General features: G+C 46.3%; 1 protein-coding gene across 1 annotated transcript in view; it reads right to left on the reverse strand.

Moving 5' to 3' along the window:
• The window catches only part of LOC144828364 (uncharacterized), a 219,813-nt gene that overhangs the window by 196,663 nt on the left and 1,382 nt on the right, over positions 1–21,768 (reverse strand). The window lies entirely within an intron of this gene.

The raw sequence follows: 21,768 nt of genomic DNA on the forward strand, positions 1-21,768 counted from the left end.
AGGGTGCCTCTGAGGGTGGTCTTGGGGTTGATGTGGATCTGGAAGTGCAGGTGTTCGGCGGGTGCGAGGGTGTCGTCGGTGTTGGTCGTGATGCGGATGGTGTTCCTGTGGATGATGGCGATGTCTCCTCCTGTCTGGTTGACGCGGTACCTCCGGATGATCTTGTAGCCGTCCGGGATGGCGATGGCGATGTCGGGCGCTGAGGAGGCGTTCATCCAGGTTTCCGTGAGGAAGGCGACGTCTGGGGCTGTGGTGTCGAGCAGGTTCCAGAGCTCGACGGCGTGTCTGTGGACGGAGCGGGTGTTGAGCAGGATGCACTTGAGGTGGTTGCTGCTGGTGCTCGGCTTGGTCGGTGCTGGTGTAGTGCAGGTCCGGATGCAGGTGAACTTGCAGGAGTGGCAGCAGAAGGGTCCGTGGGTGCGTCTCGGGGTGGCTCGGCAGCAGCCCGGGATTCGGCCGGCGTTGAGTGCGTAGAGTTCGGTGGCGTTGTAGGTCCGGCGGGTGGGCTGGTGTCTGCGGGAGACAGGAGTCCTGGCACTGGGCGCGGTCCAGGCGCGGACGGGCGCAGACGGGCTTACCTTCGGCGCTCATTCGTTGCTCCCGCTGCGCGCGTCCGCTGTGCGGTCGCTCAGGGGGCGTCATAAGTAGGGGGTCGGGAGGGCGGGTCAGCTGGGTTGGCGGGAGCGGGGCGGCCAATGGGCTGGTGGTGGGCGGGGCCGCAGGGGGTCAGCGGCGGGAAAAACTGGCGGACGTGCGGCTCAGCTGAGGCTGGGTCGCTCGGGTGCAGGGAGGGCAGCGGCGGCAGGAGCAGGCGGGCGGGAGTCCCAGCAGGAGCAGGTAGCGGCTGGAACAAGGGGGGTGATCTGGCCTACTGAAAGGCGCGGTGGTCACTCCCGACGACCCCTTAAGTAGGGGGACGGGAGGGCGGGTCAGCTGGGTTGGCGGGAGCGGGGCGGCCAATGGGCTGGTGGTGGGCGGGGCCGCAGGGGGTCAGCGGCGGGAAAAACTGGCGGACGTGCGGCTCAGCTGAGGCTGGGTCGCTCGGGTGCAGGGAGGGCAGCGGCGGCAGGAGCAGGCGGGCGGGAGTCCCAGCAGGAGCAGGTAGCGGCTGGAACAAGGGGGGTGACCCGGCCTACTGAAAGGCGCAGTGGTCACTCCCGAGCACACCCAACGACCCCTTAAGTAGGGGGACGGGAGGGCGGGTCAGCTGGGTTGGCGGGAGCGGGGCGGCCAATGGGCTGGTGGTGGGCGGGGCCGCAGGGGGTCAGCGGCGGGAAAAACTGGCGGCCGTGCGGCTCAGCTGAGGCTGGGTCGCTCGCGTGCAGGGAGGGCAGCGGCGGCAGGAGCAGGCGGGCGGGAGTCCCAGCAGGAGCAGGTAGCGGCTGGAACAAGGGGGGTGACCCGGCCTACTGAAAGGCGCAGTGGTCACTCCCAAGCACACCCGACGACCCCTTAAGTAGGGGGACGGGAGGGCGGGTCAGCTGGGTTGGCGGGAGCGGGCGGCCAATGGGCTGGTAGTGGGCGGGGCCACAGGGGGTCAGCGGCGGGAAAAACTGGCGGCCGTGCGGCTCAGCTGAGGCTGGGTCGCTCGGGTGCAGGGAGGGCAGCGGCGGCAGGAGCAGGCGGGCGGGAGTCCCAGCAGGAGCAGGTAGCGGCTGGAACAAGGGGGGTGACCCGGCCTACTGAAAGGCGCAGTGTATCACAACGCATGCATGCACCAGCAGAATGACACTATTTTCGAACTTTTTTTTATTTACCATACCAACATGGCAGATGCCACTTGGATCTGTAAATAACAACAAGTATTTACAAAGCCTGAAGAAGTCAATTTGTTATTTGGAGTATGACATGCACCGAGCTGCGACGTGTCTCCCAGCATGGGTCATGTGTCAATTGTCAATTTGCATGAAGTGACAACAGCTTTCTAAGTACCCGCTTGCCATCCAGCATCTCTCCTGTAACCTGAGAACCTGGCACTCAGCTGTAGACAAAGGAGTCATCATTACTGTCGCTAGTGGACCAACACCCCCCCCCACACCTAGGAAAAATGGCCACATAAAATGCCGCAAAACTGCCGCTAAATTTCCATATTTGTGCCGCTAAATTTGCTAATCCATGCCGCTATAGCCTGGGGGGTCTGTACAGAGTCCTCTGCCACCTGTAAGACTTGCGTGCACCTTCTATCCAATGCTAGACTTTTTCTACGTCACCCGGAGACACTCAGCAGTGATGTGACTCTCAAATGCGTCCGTCATGCAATGACCTGGCACGCCCATCCTCTTCCATAAAAGTTTGTGGGCCACAAATTGCATAGAGCGGTGAAAGAAGTGCATCCTCCGAGGACCGTGTTCGTGCGGTCCTCTTTTTATTTCAATGACCGCAAGCGCGTTGAACAAGCTCACGGCCATTCCAATATACAAAGACTTGAATGCAAATGGATCATTATGTGCAGTTCCATTACAAAAGGGATAAACTTGTTTGGGGAATAGAGGGGTTTTATTTCCCAACCTCATGATTAATACACTCCATTAAGGATGGATCTAACAGAGTGCTGCTCAACCTACTATTTGAGTTGGCTGCTGATAGGAGCACTTTGGTCTCTGAACTTTGAATCTAATTATCATTGCACTATTGGTTCTGTTTAATGTCTGAATACATGTGCGTCTTGGCCTTTGACAACATTTTATGATCATTATTATATTGTTGTAGCTCTGCATATATTTATACATGTAACTGTACATTGTTCGACTGAGTTCCTGCGATTGTGAACTAACGTCCTCTTTATCTGTTAACAATGAGGCTTGGATTGCATTCTGCTTTCAAGCCTCCCTTTTAACCCCTTCTTCATAGAGCATCATGAGCGAGTGTTCGTGTTCCCATTGACAGTGATTGGGACACCGCACTGCCTGCCGTGGCATTGGAGCACTCGATACTCCAAGACCCTGTTATTTTCATGGAGTTTAGTTGATAATTAGGCTAGATTTCTTTTCAATCCTTCAAGCGCACTTCAAGTGCATGCTTACATCAGACCATTCAGGTCCTCTGCGCTGTCCTCAGTTATATTGGCACCTTTACTACAGTTGCCGCTCTTTAGTCCTTCAGCCGATTGTGGTTCTGTTTGTGCATAGGAGCTGACTCCCAGAGGTGAGTAAAAGGAGTAGTAAAAATTTACGGGGCCCTTTATGTGTAATTTTTTTACATTTTGACTTATTATACGTACTTTGTTTTTGTGATTATAGGCTTGCACCGTGAGTGAGTACTTACTTACCTTTCAAATTTCACATCAGGGTGTGCAATTGTGTGCCACTCTGTATGACTTTGAATTCTAATCCCTGTAATCCAGGGACTTTCCGGTAACTCCTTTTTATTAACCGCATGCGCTCAAGCGGTTTTCCCGCTGCGCGCTGCGTTTTAAAAAAAGCCGCGTTACATGAGGAGCTCAGCTCGTCATGAGCGCGGAAGTGGTTAAATATCCTACTAGCACACCACTTAAACCACCATAATTTACCAATTCTTTCTATCTGTACTTACAGGATGTTACTTCTTGGTTCTGAGGAGACCCTAGTATCAGGTCGAAATGTTGCAGACACCCCTTGGTTACAAACAAAGAACTTTTCTAACTGCAAATTGGAATGTTTAGAGAACTTTTGGAGTTGTTTGTTACTCATACATTAACCTTTTTTTTTACTTTCTGATAGTTGTATCAGTTTGGCTGCAGCAATGGAACACACTACATTGTGTTGCAATTTGCAATGTGACTTCTCATGGACTTTGTTTAAAAAGTGAATATATAAATAGCTATTAATCTCAATTAAGATGGTTTAGTGTGATTTTATTTTTATATACTATGAAGCATATAGGCTATTTAGTCTTTCTATTGAAACATTATCTTTCTGAAAGATACCAATTGAGAACCACTATTGCCTTAATACTGTATCTTAAACAGGTTTCCATAGGTTTATGGGTTGCTCTTGTAGCCTGATAGGAGAACTCAGTTGCTTGTAGCAGTGCACCTCCGGCTACAAAAGACGCACATGAAGTACTCCTGAGGCCGGGCTTACATCCTCCACCCTAAAAAAAAAGTAACATAGTGGGGAGCCGCGGCCAACGGCTAATAGGTCAAGGGAGCCATGAGTTGAAAACGTTTGGGAACCACTGGCATAGAGGATCAATGTGCCTGCTGCAACGCACAGCATGAAACATGCAGATCACGGATTTCTTTTTTATATTGAGAGCACTGTTGGTTACTCTTTTTGCTGCAGAGATCATTGTGTTACATGCAGGTCACAAATTAAAAACGTTGTCATATAGTTCAGTGGTTTATGATTCTGCATCAAGGATATGCATGCAAACTACAAGGCACACGTTAGGAAACTTGCAGTTTTTTTCTCAATGTTTTATTATAAGGTTGCTAAAAAGGTTACTTTGGTTAATATTAAGGGCTTATTGGTAAATACTATGTAAATGATTTGAAATTTTTACAATGCATGCATATTTTTTTGCTTGCAAAGCGTAGAAAGGTAAAAAACATAGCCCGCCCCTTGCCCCACCCCAAACTCCACCCCGAATCCACTGCTTATTTTTGGTGAGTACCCGCACGTATTTTTTTCCATTTAAAGCACTGTTTGTGGCATTTATCTTTCTTGAATTATGAGCTAGTAACAGCCTCGGATTGGCAAGGCGGGCAATCAGCCATAGGCCGATGGGTCTGTGGCCAGTTGGCCGGCCGGTTCTTTGGTCTACCAAGGACTCCACTCCTAGTTCCCAGTAGGCTGCCAAATATTATATCAGGTCCGGTACCTCTCACTGGCGCGCAGGTGCTTCATCCACGAGCTTGTCAGCTCAATGACTCACGGGAGTACTTTAAATAGACAACAGGATTTGGGAGGACACCGCTGACCTCTCAGGCAAGGTTCGCCCCTGGCATTCTGGGAAATGCAGTCTCTTGTAGCTCGCTCTGATATTTTCGAGTATTTCGCCAAGGTTGGCGCAGATAGTGAGGATCTCTAGACACCGGTTTCTGGTTTATTAACCGTCATCAGTAGAGAATACAGTCTTGTATTTTGGGGTTTGCTGAGTAGGCTGCCAAACATTATATCAGGTCCGGTACCTCTCACTGGCGCGCAGGTGCTTCATCTACGAGCTCGTCAGCTCGATGATATTTTCGAGCTCGTGGACCTGATTTAATGTTTGGCAGCCTACTCAGCAAACCCCAAAATAAAGACTGTATTCTCTACTGATGACGGTTAATAAACCAGAAACACGTGTCTAGAGATCAGCACTATCTGCGCCAACCTTGGCGAAATACTCAAAAATATCGGAGCGAGCTACAAGAGACTGCATTTACCAGAATGCCAGGGGTGAACCTTGCCTGAGAGGTCATCGGTGTGCTCCCACATCCTGTTGTCTATTTAAAGTACTCCCGTGAGTCATTGAGCTGACGAGCTAGTGGATGAAGCACCTGCACGCCAGTGAGAGGTACCGGACCTGATATAATGTTTGGAAGCCTACTCAGCAAACCCCAAAATAAAGACTGTATTCTCTACTGATGACGGTTAATAAACCGGAAACACGTGTCTAGAGATCAGCACTATCTGCGCCAACCTTGGCGAAATACTCAAAAATATCGGAGCGAGCTACAAGAGACTGCATTTACCAGAATGCCAGGGGCGAACCTTGCCTGAGAGGTCAGCGGAGTGCTCCCACATCCTGTTGTCTATGTAAAGTACTCCCGTGAGTCACTGAGCTGACGAGCTCGTGGATGAAGCACCTGCGCGCCAGTGAGAGGTACCGGACCTGATTTAATGTTTGGCAGCCTACTCAGCAAACCCTAAAATAAAGACTGTATTCTCTACTGATGACGGTTAATAAACCAGAAACATGTGTCTAGAGATCAGCACTATCTGCGCCAACCTTGGTGAAATACTCAAAAATATCGGAGCGAGCTATAAGAGACTGCATTTACCAGAATGCCAGGGGCGAACTTTGCCTGAGAGGTTAGTGGTGTGCCCCCACATCCTGTTGTCTATTTAAAGTTCTCCCGTGAGTCATTGAACTGACGAGCTCGTGAATGAAGAACCTTCGCGTCAGTGAGAGGTACCGGACCTAATTTAATGTTTGGCAGCCTACTCAGCAAGCCCCAAAATAAAGACTGTATTCTCTACTGATGACGGTTAATAAACCAGAAACACTTGTCTAGAGATCAGCACTATCTGCGCCAACCTTGGGGAATTACTCAAAAATATCGGAGCGAGCTACAAGAGACTGGATTTACCAGAATGCCAGAGGCGAACCTTGCCTGAGAGGTCAGCGGCGTGCTCCCACATCCTGTTGTCTATTTAAAGTACTCCCGTGGGTTATTGAGCTGACGAGCTTGTGGATGAAGCACCTGCACGCCAGTGAGAGGTACCGGACTGGACCTGATTTAATGTTTGGCAGCCTACTCAGCAAACCCCAAAATAAAGACTGTATTCTCTACTGATGATGGTTAATAAACCAGAAACACGTGTCTAGAGATCAGCACTATCTGCGCTAACCTTGGCGAAATACTAAAAAATATCGGAGCAAGCTACAAGAGACTGCATTTACCAGAATGTGAGGGGCGAACCTTGCCTGAGAGGTCAGCGGTGTGCTCCCACATCCTGTTGTCTATTTAAAGCACACCTGTGAGTCATTGAGCTGACGAGCTCGTCGATTAAGCACCTGCGCGCCAGTGTGAGGTACCGGACCTGATTTAATGTTTGGCAGCCTACTCAGCAAACCCCCAAATAAAGACTGTATTCTCTACTGATGACGGTTAATAAACCAGAAACAAGTGTCTAGAGATCAGCACTATCTGCGTCAACCTTGGCTAAATACTTAAAAATATCGGAGCGAGCTACAAGAGACTGCATTTACCAGAATGCCCGGGGCGAAACTTGCCTGGGAGGTCCCACATCCTGTTGTTTGCTATAAAGAATAATTATGATCATCAATTCATGCCAAGAAATGTATTTTAAATATATATACAGAAACATGTTTATATAAAATATTTATGATTACTTTTTTACAAATTAAACCATTGAACATCATATCTTTGTATGTCATTGTTTACTGTAATTGTATAGCAATCTGTTTGTCCATGGTTTCTTTGTCCATAGTAGCTCAAGTTATCGCCTTGCCTTAGGCAACTTTTCCTTTATTGCACCCCTAATTTATACCAGTAAATGTTCCTTTGGATGCCAGGCTAGGAGCGGGGACGAAAATTGCAAAAAACACAGTTGATGGACAGAATGTAGAACAATGTCATACATTCACCCCAGTACAAGGATCTGGGCCTAAATCCATCGTTTTTTGCACTCCACACCACCCTGGGTTAGACACTGGCTATATGCAAATCAGCTCTGACCCTGTGCCTCATGGGAACAGTCCAGTCCGAACTACCAAGCCATGTCTTTCCCAGACCGGAATCAAGCATCCAAGGACCGGTTTCTGGCTATCAGCCTTCATCAGCCTGGATAGCTTGACTCCAGTGGTGTGGAGAGCCTGGGACTCACGTCTGAGCATACCCAGCACACTCGGGGTGAAAATTGCAAAGAACACAGTTGATGGACAGAATGTAGAACAATGTCATACATCCACCCCAGTACAAGGATCTGGGCCTAAATCCATCGTTTATTTGCACTCCACACCACCCTGGGTTAGACACTGGCTATATGCAAATCAGCTCTGACCCTGTGCCGGGGACGGGCTGCCATTTATTTGTGCATCATGCTATACAAAGATGTTAGTGCAGGTGTGTTTAGCATTGCTCTTGTAGTTCGCCTGAGCCAAAAGTCATGGTCAATAATGAAGGAAAGGGCAATTAACATTTATCATCTAACAGCTGGTGGACAATAAGGCTTCTACCTCCTTCTCTTAATCTCATCTAACTAGTAATCGGGCTATGGATGAGAAGGAGATGCTGAGTCAACTCATGCCAATCCTTGGCACCAGCTTTCACAATACACATAAAAAATCACTGACTCAAATATGAATGCATCTGATGAAGAGGAGTCAATTTTGTCAAAGGGTAGACTGAAGGCATGAAGCCTAATGTCTGGAAATGTAGCCAGCTAGTAGAGGCATGCACTTGACCCGGAAGCAGAGAACGGCCCGGGACCAGGGCTCAATTCCCGACGCGGCAGGGTCGTGGACCAGGGTCAGCGCACTCGATAATTCTCGCCTCGGAGTCTACTCTAACCAGGGATCACACCCGGCAACTCTGGGCATTAGCTTGCCTCATCTCTACAACGGCCCCCCACATTCGCAGGGGATGCCTGGTTTCACCTTGGAGACACCCAGTAGGGACCATCTCACAGGGATAGCCAGGACGGGTTCCCCAGCGGTCTACAGCGCCACGACGCCTCAGGGCAGCAGTTCGCTTTACAAGATACATACATACATACATACATACACACTTCCTAGAATTGTAATATTTGTGAAAAGGTTTTCATCATTTGAACACAAGAGCCAGGAGGAGCAGACACTTTTTATTTGCATGGGGGTTTTCAAGCACAATTTAGAGTTAGGTGGTAATGGAAAATACTCCAAACTTCCACAAGTCCTCTTTTGGATTCCTTTCCGATGAAGAATACTCAAGAATTATCTCTGCTAGACTATCCCACTGCTGGATGCAATTGAGAATTCTCCACCCCAGGGTTCTACACCAATTGAAGAGTTCTCCGATAGTATTGTACTCTCTAGCAGGCTAACAGTATCTACCCTCTGGGCTTATAATGATAACAGGAAACCTAGCACAGCATGTGTGAGTCACTTGTGGAAATGTGTGAGTAAGCTCCATTAAGTTGTGAAAAGTCACTAGTGTATTCAGATAACATTCAGAGCAACTGACCCAAAAACAATGTGATTTAATAAAAACACAATCGAACTGCGCACCCAATCAGACACTGGTTGGAGCCAACTCACTTCTAAACTGTGAGGAATTTGCCTCCTTCTTTCTACAGAAAGCAGAAACCATGAGAAATGACGTGCAGCTGGCCATGGAACAACATCCTATCTCCACTCAGCTCTGCCCATCCCTCTGTCCCCTCTGCTTTCAGGTACTCTTCATCCTCGATCCACCCTTGTATCCAACCGGACACTTCTCTACTGGTCGCCTGCAGCATCTTTTTACAGGTCTCCATAGGATTGAGCAACGAAACCCGACACAACTTGACACCTATGCTCCCAGCTCCGGTGGGTGAGGTAACGCGAGTACTCCGGTGCTCCTGTGGGTATTGACTATCCTAGTGTCCTAGTTTTCAGTAGCTTTCTCCTAGTCCATCCGGAAGTGTCCTAAATCAACTAGTTTCAAACTCTTACTCCCATTGTATCCCTATGGTAACTCGCGTGTGTGTTTAGACACTGCACACGCATCCCGTGGGCCTCCTGCTTCCTAACCTTTGGTAGTACAGCGTAGCCCCAGCGCTTCCCTAGGCCCTAGGCCTACTCCCTGTTCGTGACGTAGTACTTATACCACTATTTTAGTATATGGTTTGCAACGCCCCTAGGGCTCGACTGTATTTTATGCAACTTATTGTATGATAATGAAGTATCTTGTTATGTGCTTTGGCCTCTGAGCTCAAAGAGTTCAGAGGGGTTGTGTTAGTAATAAATACATATATTTTATATATAACCTGTGTGGTGTCCTTTCATTTGGTATTCAAGGGTTACATATGGTAAAACAGCTGGCTTCACATGCTCTCTGAAGTTTTAGCCTAAGACTGCTTTGTCCATGCTACCACTAGGATAGCTGGTCTGTAAGGTTGACTTTACAACCATCACCATAAGGGTTGTTTGCACTGGTGCAAGGTGCTCACTAGAATAGTGAACATCATATACCAGGCCAACTTCTCACACCCACTATACTGTATTCAGAGAAACAAGTCTAACAGCAGCGGGGCTATTTCCTCTTGAATTGCTTTATATATTTCTAATAGAATTCTATCCGGACCTGCCGCTTTTCCTGATGCCATGAATTTCAAAGCTAGTAATACCTCTTCCATCGTGATTTCTTCATCGATCTCCTGTTGCACTTCTGCGCTGAGCCTGCGCTGACTCCCTCGTGCTAGCTCAGTTTGTTAGAAAGCATGGGGTCAAGATTATCCTGTTGATAGAAATCTTGATAACATTTTTCAAAAGTCTTAATAATGTATTTTGTTTCTGTCTGGAGTATACCGTGTTGATCTTTAACTTCAGTTATATTATTTCTGGCTGGTCTCTGTTTAGTCCCCAGGGCCAGTATCTTACCTACGGTCTCCCCATATTCATATCTCTCGCTTTTGTATGCCTGATAGGTGGCTGCCCCCTTCTTAGTGTAATAGCTATTTATTTTGGCTTTTATAATCATTATTTTCTGTCGTAGTAGTAGTTCTTCACTCTCTTGTTTTTGTCTAATTGCACTAGTGTGTTTTTTCCAGTTCTTCCAGTTCTGTTATCAAAATATGAATTTCATTCTTCTCTTGTTTTATGGCCCTCCCTACAAAACTGATTGTTTCCCCTCGGAGACCTGCTTTAAAACTCTAGAAATTGAAGATTTATTTTTAAAGAACCTAGACACCATATTTAGCAACTTTGTTTGGAAATATTCAAAGATTTGACGATCCCTCAAATTTTTAACACTACCACGAAACCGAGTTGGATGGTCGGCTCCCAATCTCAGATATTATTATTACGCAACCTTCTTACAACAAATGGCTTATGTGATCTCATCAGGTACTGACGATAGGCAATATGATGTAGATAGGGTCCTCCCCACAATATATGAGCTAGCCATAGGAACAACTGCACAGGGAAGACTTCTCCGACAGATAGAGACCAGCTACTACAAAAAAAAACAGATTTAAGGTGATAACAGCGATTTGGAAAATATGGAAAAGAATGGTAGGAGTCATGAAAATAGCAAAATACAATAGATATACACCATTGTGGCGATCTCCTCTCTTTCCTATGTCAATATATGACAAATTGGGTAGACAATGGGAGGAAAGGGGAATTTTGAAGGTGGGAGATCTTTATCTAGTTGAACAAAGACTGAGTTACAGCAAAGGTATGGTATAATGGTCGGAACACATTTTAAATATAAACAGTTTACTAGTTTCTTAAATCAAATTAATGAAGAGGGATTTACTGTGAACAGGAATTTTTTAATGGAGACTATGCTTCAACCCCAGATAAGAATTAAAACCATATATAAAATCTTGATAGATACACTTCCTGATGATCTTGACGCAGTAGAAACTAAGTGGGCAATTAGAGTATGAGATCCGGATATCGATTTGTATAACTCAATACCGTTAGCCAAGGATACATTCCTTGCAGCCAATTTAAAAACCCAACATCACTACATGATATATGACCTCTATTTTACTCCCGCATAATTACATCGCTGGGGTAAAAGAGAGGACGATAAATGTCCCCGATGTGATCAAGGGCCAGCGGACACAATTCACATGTTTTATGGCTGCGAGAAATTGGGCATCTTGATAAAACAAATAGAGGAGTTTCTATCAGCAACAATCGATACTACAATTAACATAACTCCAACTCTAATGCTGTTAGGATATGATGAGAAGACACAATGTGACCATCGTAAAAACAAGTTTGTTTTTATCTCAATAGTGGTGACACCGATTTTCATTGCTACACCCTGGAAAGATGAGGACCCTCGCTTGTTTCAGGCTTGGTTAGGTTGTTTGCTTGCTATATATCACCTGAAGAAATCACTATATAAATGTAAAGGCCGAGCTGCAAGCAGGAGAGGGATGATAATCTGGGCTCCTATGAGGAAATGGATCTTGAAACAGTCCGGTATGTAAGGATTTAGACTGAACCATAGTTTTAGATCTTATGATGGTAAATAATTGATTAGAGATTTTTTATTCTATGAAATGTTGGAAAATAAGCTCTTTCGTAATTATATTTTAGCTACATTTGTATTTAAAATTGCTCATGTATGAATATTTTTGTACTTTGTATACTCTTTAATTAAAAAAATAAAAATTAAAAGAGAGAAATTCTTTGCGATGTGTTTTGCATCGTCTTATGTGTAATTTTCTTTTCTTTTTTCGTTTTTAGTGGAATATTGTTGATTCTTACTGTGTCTTTGCAGAGTAGGTGGTGGTGAGTCTAGCTGCTTCTGACAAGTGAGTGGTATAGTTTTGGAGTATATAGGTCATTATGATAAAGCCACATATTGTTTAGTACTTATTTTACAAAGTGTTTGTTGTTGTTGACTTGTTTGACAACTTACCTTTATTAGTAAGGAATATGGCTAGCCGTAGAACTACTGCTCAGCAGGTGGTTGGTATGCTTTTTGAATCTTCCTCTGAGCAGGATTATGAGACTGACCTTGCGTCTGAGGAAGAGGAGGGAGTGCAACATTCTGGCAGTGAGTTTTCTGTCCACGAGGAATCATCTAATGATGAAGCTACTCTCAGTGTGGATGAAGCTACTCTCGGTGCTGATGAAGTGCCTGTTTTAGAGAAGGGCACTGATGTGTCGATGGTGCAGCAAGAGGATTGCAGCCTCTGGCTGCAAGGCTGCCTACTGGAAGTGCTGGACTCCGGGTTGCCCCAAACATGGTGCAGTCGGTGTTGTCTGCCTTTAGTGGCGATGCAGGGTGTAGAGTGGATTGTGATTTTATTTTGCCTATACATGTTTTTCAGTTGTTTATGGATGATGTATTTTTCAACAGACTAATTTGTATTCTGAACAGTTTTTGAGGGACTACAGTGCCAGACTTAGACCCCGCTCTAGAGCTACCCAGTGGAATCCCTCAAGAAGTTTTTGGGTTTGACTTTTTTGATTGGCTGGATAAGGAAGCCGTCCTTGGCTTTATATTGGTCTACCAGTCTCTTGATGGCTGTTAGAAATGGGATTTCTGGTTGGCTAAGGCTGGCGCGAAAACCAGGCAGAAACCACCACTCTAGTCAGGGCAAGGGAGTTACACGCCAAGGTAACCCCTGCTCACCCCCTTGGTAGCATGACACGAGCAGTAAGGCTTACCCCGGAGGCAATGTAAGTTAAGTATTTGCGCACGCACCCACCAGCAACAACATCCAAAGCCCTCCACAAAAGGAACTCCACACAAGGTTATATAAAAATAGCCTTTGTATTATACCAAACACATTAGATAAGAAACACACACTTTACAATGTGCCATAGGCACGGGCAGAATTTTCAGGGGATTATATACATGGGACAGGGTCACATGGACCACTGTCAGGAATAAGCACTTTTAGAACTAGCACTTGGTAGAATTAGCACATAGCACATATAATAACTATAGCGCCAAATAGCAACTGTAGACCACAACCAGTAACCACTGACAAAAGGTAAGCACCACCTAAGCAATCCTAAACACCTTAGGCATATATCACGCAGGGAACCATGAACTCACTAGCATAACTATACTAAGGAGAAACAACCACCTAAGCATAAAAATACATTTAGGGGTATAAGCTAGAAGCTTTACACATGATGCATGAAGACACATTCAGCGGTGTAGGTAAAACACATGATGCATAAGAACACATTCAGAGGTGTAGGTAAGACACATGACGCATAAAAACACATTCAGCGGTGTAGGTAAGACACATGATGCATAAAAACACATTCAGCGGTGTAGGTAAGACATGACGCATAAAAACACATTCAGCAGTGTAGGTAAGACACATGACGCATAAAAACACATTCAGCGGTGTAGGTAAGACACATGATGCATAAAAACACATTCAGCGGTGTAGGTAAGACACATGATGCATAAAAACCTATTCAGCGGTGTAGGTAAGACACATGAACGCCGCACACATCATAGCGCAGCATTTAATCTCACGAGTTCGCACATACCAAACTCAACCTTGCACTCCCCACGCATCAGGAATTACCAGGGACACATACATTCCCCATGCATTCCTATGGGAGGGCAGGCCAACCTTACTACACGCACGCACTTTACCCTGGGACACCGTGGTAAAGTGCGCAGCAGCCAAAAATCACTGACACCAGGTCACCATTAGAAGCAAACAGTTTAGGGGTGAACCTGCCAGAAGGGCCAAGTCCAACACAACCCCCTTCCAGCCAAAACGCAGGGTAGACCAATCACCACCTTGATGGGCTTCCCTGCTTGGGGCGATAGAACACGGAAGCGGGCCTGCAACTGCAGGGACACCCTCCTGTTCTACACCATGGTGAACCCATGGGATTCCTTCTAAAAACACTGTCTGGAACAACTGGGCTACCCCACTGGTACTCCCAAGCTGTCCGCGGCCAGGACCAGGCCCTAGGCCACCCAGGTGCCACTGGTCCTTGCCTATTCACAGAGTGGGGGGTAGTAACCCCTGGTACATAGTAGCCATTCTCCACTCTTCCTGTCTGTAGGACAGGGCTAGACTGCCACTGGTTCTCCAGCCTAGGGTCTACACCCTCAGGCGGACCAGGAGTCACCGGGGAGGCTCTCCTCCTAGGGTTCTTCCTCCTTTGACAGGTACCTTTAGAACGCCATTCTCCCAACCTAGGGTTTAACCCCTCAGGTTGCACAGGGGTCAGAGGCGGGCTCTCCCACCCTCTGCACCCCCTTCCAGAGTTCTGCACCCTCCCAACTGGAGCGGAACCCCTGGAAGATGAACCGGTCAGGACGCTGGTTACAGACGTCCTACCCTTCAGGTCAGGCGGATCCTGAACCTGGCCTCCCAACCTCTGGTCTAAAACCTTTGGTGGAATACTTGCCTGGCACTCCAGGACTTCTGGGGACTTACACACCATCCCCCTGAGGCTAATAAATGACTCATATGTTGTGTGACTGTCTGTCTGGCACAGATCTTCCGTCCCCTGTCCACCTGACAGTGCGGGAAGATCCCCCAGAACAAGAGTGGTGTCACCATGATCACTACATGGTAACTTAGCCCACTGGGTAGTCCCTGACCCACTGGGTCTTCCACTGGGGATCTCATCCCCCAATCACTCCTCACTTCGGACTCCTGTGCCCTCCCAACTGGAGTAGCACTGCCGGACACTAGAACCACTGGAGCTCCACTTACAGATGCTCCAGGTCCTCTATACACTAGGAGATCCTCCTCAAATGGACTAACAGGACAGCCTAGGTCCCCAACCTGGTGTTCCCTAAAGAAACCCCCCAGGTTCTGAGACAGGGCTTCGGGCATCTGGGGACTCTCGGTAACCCACTCACTCCCGCTCCACTGAGACAGGTAGTAAGCCCCTACACCCCCCTCGCTACTCTGGGACCTAGCTGGGCTACTCTGAACCTCGCCCACCACGCTGAGCTTGAAGATACCTGAACCACTACTTTTGGAGTCACTCACCAATGACTCTAAAGAACCTCTGGCACTTTACCAGCGCTCTGCTTCATCTGCAAGCTCAAATGGCCCAGACAATCCACACCCCAACAGGTGTTGGCGCAACCCCGGCAAAAAACAACTGAGCAGATGTTCTTTGCGAACCAGATCACACAGTTTGTCAAAATCAGATTCCGCGGGAACTCATCCAATCAAACAGTGCATCCTCACATTCATCCACAAACTCCTCCAAAGACTGGTGAGGCAGTTTCCTACTGCCCCTGAATTTCAACCTATACTCCTCTTCTTGGGAAACAGGTACCATACTTTGGGAACTGGGAATGGGACTTCCTGCACTGAAGTATATATCGCTGCCACCACTGGACTCAACCCTCCCTGGGGAATCCAGAAAATTATAACGGCGCACAGGGGATAGTCTACCCTCCAGAGCTAATTTCTCTCTGGTGAAGGCCCTCTCAGCCTCCTCTATCCTCTCCTGCGCTAAGACCCTCTCAGTCTCTAGCTTCTGCTGTTCAAGGCCCAACGCCTTAAGACTCAACTCCTGAGCCAATAATGCCTTTTTCTCCTCTAAGGCTAACTTCCTATTCTCCATATGCTCATAGCTCTCCTTCTGGAGTTTCTCTAAAGCCAACTGGTGCTCTCTTTCTTCCCTCCTATCTACCCACTCCTCTGGGGACAGGAAAAGGGATGAGGCACTGCCTCCGCTACTGGACCCAGCAAGGGACTCCCTATCTATGGGGTCTTCACTATCTGCTGGCATCCCTGCACTGTCATCTTCTTCCTCCTCACTGCGCTCAAGATCCCATTGATCCTTTTGCCATAGGATCAGGTTGTCCCTCAGTTTGGACTGGGTGTCTGACTCACCCACCTCTATGCCTCTCTCTTCACAGAACCTTACCAACTCTAACATACTGTATGTAAACAGACCACAGGAATTAAAATCAGGCTCCATTTTCTCGAGAAAAGTTTTACACAAGGAACCTAGGTGTCTGAGCTAAAACAGAAGTACACAATTCACAAAGTATTCAGCAAGATCCTTATCCCGGAGGCAATGTAGGTTAAGTGTTTGCGCGCGCACCCAGCAACAACACCCAAGGCCCACCACAAAGGAAACTCCACACAAGTTTATATAAAAATAGCCTTTGTATTATACCAAACACATTAGATAAGAAACACACACTTTACAATGTGCCATAGGCACGGGCAGATTTTACAGGGGATTATATACATGGGACAGGGCCACATGGACCACTGTCAGGAATAAGCACTTTTAGAACTAGCACTTGGTAGAATTAGCACATAGCACATATAATAACTATAGTGCCAAATAGCAACTGTAGACCACAACCAGTAACCACTGGCAAAAGGTAAGTAACACCTACGCAATCCTAAACACCTTAGGCATATATCACGCAGGGAACCATGAACTCACTATCATAACTATACTAGGAGAAACAACCACCTAAGCACAAAAATGCATTTAGGGGTATAGGCTACAAGCTTTACACATGATACATGAAGACACATTCAGCGGTGTAGGTAAGACACATGACGCATAAAAACACATTCAGCGGTGTAGGTAAAACACATGATGCATAAGAACACATTCAGCGGTGTAGGTAAGACACATGACGCATAAAAACACATTCAGCGGTGTAGGTAAGACACATGATGCATAAAAACCCATTCAGCGGTGTAGGTAAGACACATGAACGCCGCACACATCATCGCGCAGCATTTAATCTCACGAGATCGCACATACCAAACTCAACCTTTGCACTCCCCACGCATTAGGAATTACCAGGGACACATACATTCTCCATGCATTCCTATGGGAGGGCAGGCCCACCTTACTACACGCACGAACTTTACCCTGGGACACCGTGGTAAAGTGCGCAGAAGCCAAAAATCACTAACACCAGGTCACCATTAGAAGCAAACAGTTTAGGGGTGAACCTGCCAGAAGGGCCAAGTCCAACAAAAGCAAAGGGCATATTTCCTGCAATTATGAGTCGTGATCAGTATTTACTTTTGCTTCGGATGCTCCTTTTTGTGGCCAAATGCTTTGGCGTTGCCACAAAATCACCCTGACTGTGACTGTCTTTTTAAGATTGGCCTGTTCTTGATCACTTTGTAGCTCGACTTTCAGAGATCTATACTCCAGGGGAAGAAATGGCTGTTGAAGAGTCTATGGCCCTGTTCAAGGGCGGTTTGGTTTTTAGGCAGTACATTCCTAGCAAGAGGGTACGTTATGGAATTAAGATGTATATGTTGTCTGAGAGTAGGACAGGCTATGTTTATAATTTCCGGGTGTACCCTGGTAGGGATTCCATTATTGACCCCCCTGGTTGTCCGTCCACTTTTGGAGTTTCAGAGATACTTATGTGGGAACTTGCTAGAGGACTATTTAACAGAGGTCACCATTTGTACTTGATAACTTCCACACTGCTGTGCAATTGTTAAAGGAATTGTTCAAATTGGACACTTTTGCATGTGGCACAATCCGTTCTGACCGTAAAGGTTACCCAAAAGAGCTTGTTTGCAAAAAGCTTCAGAGGGGAAAGTGCAGTGCCTTGTATAGTGAGGAACTGCTAGCTATGAAATTTGTGGACAGGAGGGATGTGTACATGCTGACTACCAGCCATGATGACAGTTGATAGAGTAGATCAGAGGTTGGAACCTTACACTGCTGTAAGGAAAACCTTGGGGGATCCACGCAAGCCATACCTTGCTAGACTCCCCCAGGAGTATAGTTTTCAGAAATGTGTGAGTTTGGTAGTTTCCCAAGATGGCCGCCGAGCCCGGACCAAAAACCCAAGTAACCCCCCTTGCCAAACCAGGTTGTTTTGTGATAGGTCATTATGATGTCTCCTCAATACGTTTTGGGCCCTTGCCTGTCGCGAGTACTTGACCCACCTATGCGAGTGAGGTAGGTACCATTTTTATCAGGAGATCTGGGGGAATGCTGGGTGATAGGAAATTTGTGGATCCACGCAGATTCCAGAACTTTCCCACACAGAAATTTGAGAAAAAAATCGTTTTTTCCAGCTAAATTTGAGGTTTGCAGGGGATTCTGGTTAGGAAAATGTTGGGGGACCCATGCAAGCTATACCTCGCTGGACTCACCTTGGTGTCTAGTTCTCAGAAATGTGTGGGTTTGGTGGGTTTCCCAAGATTGCAGTGCAGCCCGGGGTGAAAAACCCAGGTGACTCCCCTTGCAAAACCAGGTTGTTTTGTGATAGGTCATTTTCATGTCTCTTCAATATGTTTTGGGCCCTTGCCTATCGCACCCGGGTACTTGGATATTTATCAGAGGACCTGGAGGAACGCTGGGTGGTAGGAAATGTGTGGATCTACGCAGATTCCAGAACTTTCCACCACAGAAATGTGAGGAAAATTTGTTGTTTTCTTTTTACAAGTTTGTACAAGTTGGAGGTTTGCAAGTGATTCTAGGTAACAGAACCTGGTGAGAGCCAGACAAGTCAACTCATACTGGATTCCCCTTGGTGTCTAGTTTTCAAAAATATATAGGTTAGCTAGGTTTCTCTAGAGGTCGGCAGAGCTAGGGTTCAAAATCTACAGCTAGGCACTTTGCAAAAAAAAGGGGCAGGTTTCACTGTGAAAATGTGGTGTGTCCACGTTGCGTTTTGGGCCGTTGCCGGTCGCGGGCACTACGCCTACCCATACAAGTGAAGTATCATTGTTCTCTGAAGACTTTGGGGAACGCGGGTGGGTTGAATTTTGTGGATCCATCCAGAACTTCCAACCACAGAAATGCGAGGAAAATGTGGGTTTTTTGACAAAGTTTGAGGTTTGCAAAGAATTCTGGGTAACAAAACCTGGTGAGAGCCAGACAAGTCGCCCCATACTATATTTCCCTGGGTGTCTAGTTTTAAAAAATTTATAGATTTGCTAGGTTTCCCTAGGTGCCGGCAGAGCTAGGGTTCAAAATCTACAGCTAGGCACCTTGCAAAAAAGGGGTCCGTTTTCACTGTGTAAATGTGGTGTGTCCACGTTGCGTTTTGGGACGTTTCCTGTCGCGGGCACTAGGCCTAATGACACATGTGAGGTAACATTTTTCTCTGAAGTCTTTGCGGGGTGGGTGGAATCTTGTGGATCTACACAGATTCCAGAACTTTCCACCACAGAAATTTGAGGAAAATGTTTTTTTTACAAGGTTTAAAGATTGCAAGGGATTCTGGGTAACAGACCTGGTGAAAGTCAGTCAAGTCACCCCATCTAGTTTTAAAAAATGTATAGGTTAGCTAGGTTTCCCTAAGTGCCGGCAGAACTAGGGTTCAAAATCTACAGCTAGGCACTTTTTAAAAAAAAAGGTCAGTTTTCACTGTAAAAATAAAGTGTGTCCACGTTGCTTTTTGGGCCATTTCTTGTTGTGGGCACTAGGCCTACCCACACAAGTGAGGTACCAATTTTATCTGGAGACTTAGGATAACACAGAATTGTAGAGCAACTGTTATTACCTATTGACTTTTGGTGCATTTGTGCCTTCCAAATGAAAGACAATGTGTAAAAAAGAAGTCACTTTGAAAAATGTCCTATAATTCTCATGCTAGTATGGTACTCACAATTTCAGAAATGTGCAAATAGCTACTGTTTCTAAACTCTATATTTTGTTCCAATTTCAGAAATACATAGGTGTCTTTCATTCCGATTTTTCACTGTATATATTTTCCCAAATGAATTGCTATGTACCCAGTACATAATAAAAAACCATTGCAAGATGCTGCTCAGTTATTGGCTCTAGGTTTATCGGGTTCTTGGTGAACTTACAAGTCCCCATAACGAAAAAGGTCCAGCGGATGTAACGTTATATTGCCTTCAAACATCTGTCATAATTAGAAGAAGGTACAGGTGAAAACGTTGGCACAAATGGCTTTTTTTCAACTCATGTTCAATTTTTCCTATTTTCAACTGTTACTTCCTATTAAAAACCTTGAAGGATCTATGCAAATGACCCCTTGATGAATTCAGAATGTGGTCTACTTTTCAAAAATGTATAGCTTCCCAGGATCAATTATTGCTTTCATACCCATTTCTACAAATAACTGGAAAAAGGTTGAAAGCACAAAAAAAAGCAAAAATAGGCTATGTCCCAGTAAAATGCCAAAACTGTGTAAAAAATGTTGGTTTTCTAATAAAAATCTGTCAATCTCTGAAAGCTTGGAAAATTGTGATTTCAGTCCCACAAACTCTTTGTTGATATCATTTGCATAGAAAAAAAACCAGATGCTTTCATTTACAGCACCTTTTCCCTTTTGTCCAAAAGAAAACAAAATGTTGCTGTATTTTGGCTAATTTCTGGGTCCCCTACAGGGGAATCCACAAACCCTGGGTACCTTTAGAATCCCCATGATATTAAAAGAAAAGGATGCACATTTGGCGTGGAGAATTTATGTGGTCAAAAGGTTACAGGGGCCTAAGCACAAACTACCCCACATAGGCTTGGCACGGCGGGGGGGGGGGGGGGGAGGGGGGTCTCGAGGCCTAGCAGCGAAGGGGTTGGAACTTTATCTCAAACCTCCCGAATCCGTCATTATTCTTTTAGCTGGATTCTGCCCTCCGGTTTTTCTTACAATTGGCTAAGCCTATAGATTAGCAATCACATTTTAAAGTTGAAGCCTATACGCATTGCTAATGCTTTTCTATCATATTCTTAGATGCAATGAGTAGAGCAACCCGATTTTGAAAACAACTGGAACATTTCACAAACATAGACTACAAATTAGGATCAACTGAAGGGCACAGAAAATGCAATAGGTCTCGCCCTCGTTTAAGTTAAAGCTATTCTGTACTTCTCTTAAAGTATACAGCACATGCAGTTCCTCGCGTTAGACATGGAGGCCCCTGGAAACAGAGCATACATCTTCAATCCTGTTGATTCCCAATGGCACCCTCTCCTCGTCATCTTGTCACAGCTGCCGCTCATCACTCCTCACTCTGTCCACCCCCACTGTCCCTTTCTACCACTGGCGCACCACACTTCACCACTGGTTTAAACACCTTAGGCACCTCTTTAGGTTGTCCCACCACTCCATTCCTTCTTGTTCCCGCTTAAGCTGTATTAATCTCCAGGCTTTCCAAATACTCTGCACTACCCCCGCCCTCCTGCCTGTCCAGCTCCGTTTTCACACCTTTTTCCCATGTAACTCTCGCACCTTTCACTATGCTCTTTCAGGATCCCTCAAGCCCATTGACCACTCAAATCTTCTTCTCTGTATCAGATAGTTCATCTTTCCCGTCACCTGCTCATCCAATTCTCCCCGGACTCCTCACACCCTCAACTCTGACTTTCACCCTTTCATTGGGGTCTTCCTCGTCCCTAAGCCCATGTCTCCACGTCTCTATCATGGGCCATTACCTCAGGTTCAGTTTGTCCCCCCCACACCCTACCCCAACTTCACATGCCCTTCCA

The sequence above is a fragment of the Lissotriton helveticus genome, chromosome 1_1, assembly GCF_964261635.1.
Source record: "Lissotriton helveticus chromosome 1_1, aLisHel1.1, whole genome shotgun sequence".
NCBI lineage: Eukaryota > Metazoa > Chordata > Amphibia > Caudata > Salamandridae > Lissotriton > Lissotriton helveticus.